This window comes from Callorhinus ursinus, unplaced genomic scaffold, assembly GCF_003265705.2.
Source record: "Callorhinus ursinus isolate GAN/ISIS: 27379988/994484 unplaced genomic scaffold, GSC_fseal_2.0 scaffold10, whole genome shotgun sequence".
Lineage (NCBI taxonomy): Eukaryota > Metazoa > Chordata > Mammalia > Carnivora > Otariidae > Callorhinus > Callorhinus ursinus.
This window is the reverse complement of record NW_027397072.1, coordinates 51,394,669-51,400,198: the sequence shown is the minus strand read 5'-3', so window position 1 is coordinate 51,400,198 and position 5,530 is coordinate 51,394,669. Positions and strand designations below refer to the sequence as shown.

Below are 5,530 nucleotides of genomic sequence, written 5' to 3'. Positions count from 1 at the left end.
CCCCCCCCCCCCCCCCCCCCCCCCCCCCCCCCCCCCCGCGCTCACAAAGCCGGAGGCGTGGTGAGAGGCCGGCGGCCGGAGCGTGTGAGCGCCCGCCGGCCTCCAGCCCCGCCCCGGCCGCCCGCCGCCCGCCGCCCGCCGCCCGCCGGGGACCCACTTGTAGCCGCCGCAGGATCAAACTCAGTTCACCTCTCGCCTCCTCTTCCTTCTCGCCGGCGTCTCGCTGAGCTCGGCACCTACAGACGGACGAGAGGAGACACACACACACACACACACACACACACACACACACACACACGGTGCGCTCTCGCACAGTGCCCGCTTGGCTGCTAGGCTACTTCCCTCCCTCCTTTCCTCCCTCCCGGTCCCCGGGCCCCCTCCTCCCGCCCCGGGCAGTCCCGTGTGGGCTGTCGCCCCAGCGGCTGAGGTCTCCGCCAGACTGCCCCTCGATTGAGGGCCACCGAAAGCCCCTGGACCTGTGCTTGGGGTCCCAAGCTCCAATCCCGCGGAACCCCGCCGGCTCCTATCTCCCGGGATCCCTCAACCCTCCCAATTTGCCCTTCCCAATTCCCCCTAGCCGGGGTCCCCTATCCCGGATCCGGGCATCCCCAAACCTCAGATGCCAAGGTCTGTCCGCCACCACTGTCCCCCCTCCCTCGCGCAGATGTCTCTCATCCTCCAAGGCTCCTATGTTCCCCTCTCCCCGTCCGCATGCAGGGCGGCTCACGCTGCAGTCTTTCCTCTTGGACCCCCTAACTTTGTAGTCCCCTCCGCCCCCCGCAGCGTCGGAGGAACCCCAGTGCTGGTCCCGGTGAGGGTCCCGCGCTGAGGACAAATGCCGCAGCCCCGGCACCCGGAGGCGGGAGGAGTCGGGCACAAACGTTCATTGATACAAATGAGTAAATAAACATGCTGGGTGAGCGCGGCCACCTTCTCGGAGCCGGCCGCAGAAGGGCCCGGCGCGCGTGCCTGTGCGAGGTGTGCGTGTGGCCCGGGGCCGCACCTGTGTGTGCGCGCGTGTGTCCTTGGGTCGGCCCGACATCTGAGGAGCTGGGCGGTGTGTCTGCGGGTTTGTGTGTTCTCTCGGGAGCTAAATGTGTGTCTGTGCATCCGTGCATCCGTCTGGCATCTGGCCTCTCCTCCTGCGTGTCTGTGATACATGGAGCTCCGCGTGCCAAGCCCGGCATCATCCAGCTAGTGCCTGGCTCGCCCTCTCCCGTAGGTCCTTTTCCCCCCAGCCCCCTTGTCTCTGTCTTTCACTCTCTCACACTCCCGGAGCCGAAGACTTGATATCCCACCTTCAGTTTAGGGCGGTGTGTGTGTAAACGAAACTAGACTCCCCTTTTAACACCTCCCCTGCACCCAGTACGTGTTCTATTTTAGAGTTCACTAGAAGAGAACGTGTGTGAGTGTCTAAGGTGCGAGCATATGTGCTGTCCCTCCCTGTATGAGCGCTTCGGAGGTTGAAGTGGCGGCAGAGATTTGAAAGCTGTGGTCTCTTGCTTCTAGAGCTGTCATCTCGACTCTCACTCTCGGCCTTGGAACCCCACCTGGTGGACAGTTGGAGTACTACAGATGCAGGGGGAAGCAACTCCTGTGCCTCCCGCGGTCAGTCTCCCTAAAGGGCGGGCATGCCGGCTCCCACCGGGCTCCTCTCCCGCCCCAGTGCCCTCACATTTCCACTCCAGGCAGCTTGGGGCCCAGGCAGTCACAGAGTTCCTGTCAGGACTACCGTGGCCCTAGAAATACAAAGCTGGGGCACACCCTCACAACAGGGAGGTCTCACAGGACAGTCAATGGGACCGGGCGCCCGGGAGGGGTGCGACCGGCGCCACCTCGCTCCCCACTTGGGGTTGAAGCTGGATGAGAATGGGGCTGGAGGGGATTGTTGAGGCCCCATTACTTTGAAGAGCCCTAAGAAACCTGCCCCGACCCCCAGATACAGCACTGGCCCCAAGGTGGTGAAATGGGCAAGATGACCTTGGGGAACCCACCCACGGAGACATCCCTCTCTGAAAGGACAGATACACACGCATCTGTAAACGATGGACACACAGTCTCATTGAGCTACAAACAGATGCACAGGCAAATAGTGAGCACGCACACATACGTAGGAAGGCACATGCACTCAGAGACTCATCGTCAACAAATTCACACAACACCCACCTCCCAGCCACCAACCTCAAAAGTCCACAAGAGTGTCTGCTCTGCGGGGATCACAGCCCCAGAAGTCATTGTGTTCCCCTTCCCTGCCCATACTCCCGGAGAAGGCTTTGGTGTACTTTCCTCCTCTCCTCCTGTTCGGTGGCCGCAGAGTGGGAGTTGGGAGGGGGCATGGGGAAGTCATTCTGAGTCCTTTTTGCTCAGCCACCAAGTGGGGTCCTGGGGAATGTCCACAGGGACAGCCCGGCCCCACAACAATAGTTGCTGGATTTCCTAATTGGAACCATCTCTTTGCTCAAATCCCAAAAAGCACTTAGGACAAAAGAGAAGAAAAGCCATGGTGGTATAATTTTCTAAGACGTGCCAGAGATGCTGGGGAAAGTAGGAATGCTGGGTCTGTGGAGCAGGCTCACCAGGAGGGGCCAGGACAGAGAAGGGTCAGCAATCATCTTCACCAGTCATATTCCGTCAGAGGACATTCCTTCCTCCACCTCACGTGGACTTCTCACCCTGGCCCCGGACCTCAGTCTGACCCATCACCCGGACCTAAAACAAACCCCTGCGCCTAATTTCCAGATCGACCCTTAATCCTGGTCACAGATTGACCCTGCTCCTGACCCCAGACTGAACCCCAGTCCTCTCGAACATCACCCAACCCCTCCTTTGGCCAAAGGAATGTGGCTGGCCCCTGGTGGACTGCCCCAAAGGTGGGTCACAGCTCAACACGTGAGGCTCAAGGAGCAAGAGTGGGCTATTGGACAGAATATTTTTCTCATTCTGGCCTGAGAATGATCTACCCATTCCCCCATAAGCAGCCATCTCCCTCCAGGCTGGCTGCAGCTAGTATCTCAGGGAATCCTGTACACTCTCCCTCCATTCCAACCCCATCCACAGTCATCTTCCCTGGGGCCCAGGGCACACCCAGCCTCCAGCTATTGCCTGCAGTGCTCTGAAGCCTTGGCTCACAGCTTGTGTTTCATATCCCTGTGGGCCTTCGGGCACCTCAAAATCAGTCAGAACGGACAGGGGATCCGTCATGGGGATGCTGGTTCAAATGGAGTTCTGCACGGATGGACTTGGCAGTGCTTGGCAGAAGGGGCAAGGAGAATGCGGAGGGCAGGCCGTAGGCACTTTTAGAATATGCACATGATGGGCAAGGCACAGCCTCTGCACCCTCTCCCTGGACTCAGAAAACACCCATCCACAGGGGCAAATCGGCCCCAAAGCCTGCTCCTCATCAAGTCACAGAGCTCCCTGGGAGTGTCCTGGAATTTCTATGCCTAAAGGAATGGAGGCATTGCACCTTTCAAATTCCTTCTATGCGTGCGGTCGGGCCGTAGAGCCCACACATCTCTTCCGCTGCACTATTGTGTTTCGTCTCCACCCAGCCCCATGCGATAATGCTCTTTTTAGATACTAGATATACATATTACTTTTTGTACCGATGAGAAAACTGAGGCCCAGAGCCTCCCGTGCCCACTGTACTGGCTACTCCCTCTTCCCCCAAACGAGCACACAGCCCCATGAGACCTGAGGTCCTATCCCACATGGCATCTGCCCCTTTGTTTAATGTCCATTCTGACCATAAAAGCTGACAGCAGAGTTGTCAATTTTATACTCAATTTTGCATAGTTTTGGCCTGGATTTTTAAAAACTTACACTTATTTTCTTTCTTTTCCCTAAAACTGCCTCTGCTTCCTCCAACCAGAGTCCAAGGAGAACGGTGGTCAGAGAGCAGAGACCAGGAGGTGGTGGGCAGGACGCAGAGCTGGTATTCAGGGGTCTACAGAGTGTACGAAAGGTTTTCCAGGTCTCCCACCTGGACCTGGGTAGTCTAGCTGGAGGGATAGAGCTCAGAATTTCACCCCAGGAAGTTCTGTCTGCTCTTTGCCCCATCCCTTCTTCCTGGCACCCAGAAGTCCTGAGAAATCAGCTCTCCATGCCCTCTCAACCCTCCCCAGGCCTCAGGCTGGTCCTCATTTCATCCTAAGACCTCTCAGTCCATGCCTACCAGTGGAAAGGCCCCTTTCCTGAAAAACCCCAAGTCCACTGGGGAGGCAACCTTCTGTTTCCTTCCGAGGAGCTTTGTAGCAGAGGCCCCCCCCACGCTGGGACACCCGCTTCTACTCAGATACATCCCCCCACTACTTCTCCACAATCGTAGGAGAAACTGCTCCTCCAGTGGTTGCCCCTTTGGCCCTGGGTTGAAGCTGACGGCCCCGGATATTCATCCCTGAGGCCTGCTTGTCTACCTTCTCCCGCTCTCTGCCCTCTTTCCAGACCAGGCGCCGCAAGGCCGGCAGTGCCCCTCCGGTGCCCAGTCCTCAAGGACAGCTTAGAGGACGCTCCCTGGCTGTGCCCTGGCTCTTCTGAGGAGGGGGAACCCTCTTGTCCAGGCCTATTAGGGCTGGGGAGCCACCCCGGCTCTGCTTGAAAATCACCAGGGTGACATGAATGCTGCCTTCCTAGAACCCCAGGAACCAGATCCTCCTCCATCCCCCTTCCTTGTTGTTGCAGAGGCTCTGAGCCTGTTGTTCAGAAGGCTCACAGACCCCTTCACCTGCCGGAGTCCCACCCAGCCCACCCAGCTCTTGGGAGGCGCCATCCTGCTACTTGTGATGCGGTGGAGCTGATTCCGGTTATTTATTTCTCATCTCCTTCTTTGTCCTTTAGTGTGACTTGCTCCCACCCCACCCCCAGGTATCCTGTCATCACCGGCTGTCTAGATTTCTTCTTATTATTTTTTTTAATTTTAGTTTTGGTTTACAGACAACGACCCCTGTCCAAGTGTCTCTACCTGCCTGTGTCAGACGCAGGCGCAGCCTGGCTCCTCACTCCCGACCTCCCTGAGACCACCAGCGAGGAGAGAGCCCCTCACCCACCCGCTCGCCACCCTGGGAAGGGGGGGACCCTTGGGAAAGAAGTTTGCTGCTCTCTCCTTTGCCCGAATAAGGAACGAGCCTCACCCCAAACCTCATCTTGGAAATCTCAGCTTCAGAGACGTGCCCCAGAAGGAATTTTACAAAGCAATGGAAAGCCCCCCACCCTCCCCTGTCAAAGCTCCCGTACCCCGTCCTTCCCCTTCCACCCCACACCCAACCCAGATGAAAGCAACTCAAAAAGGGACTTGCCGATGGAGAGAACGGGGTAGGTAGGAGGAACGCAGTGGACAGCTGTGTCCAAATCGGCAGTGCCTGGAAAAGAGTAGCCTGCCTGGTAGGCGATGGGGCAGCGGCAGTGCCCCAAGCTGGCTGTGGCTGGCAGGGACACTGCCGCAGCGATGGCGTTCCTCTGGCCCGGGGAGCCAAGAGCCCTTTATAGCCTGAAACCTGCCCTGGCACCGCCCACTGGGCGGTTGCAACCAGGC

The 5,530-nt window shown here is 58.3% G+C and overlaps 1 protein-coding gene across 1 annotated transcript in view; it reads right to left on the bottom strand.

Annotated features, from left to right (window-relative positions):
- The window catches only part of CYP26B1 (cytochrome P450 family 26 subfamily B member 1), a 17,739-nt gene extending 17,529 nt beyond the window's left edge, over positions 1 to 210 (bottom strand). The window contains exon 1 of the mRNA XM_073897535.1: positions 190 to 210. The gene's annotated coding sequence lies outside the window, so the exon portion shown is untranslated. The remainder of the gene's footprint in view (positions 1 to 189) is intronic.
- Positions 211 to 5,530: the final 5,320 nt, after the last annotated feature.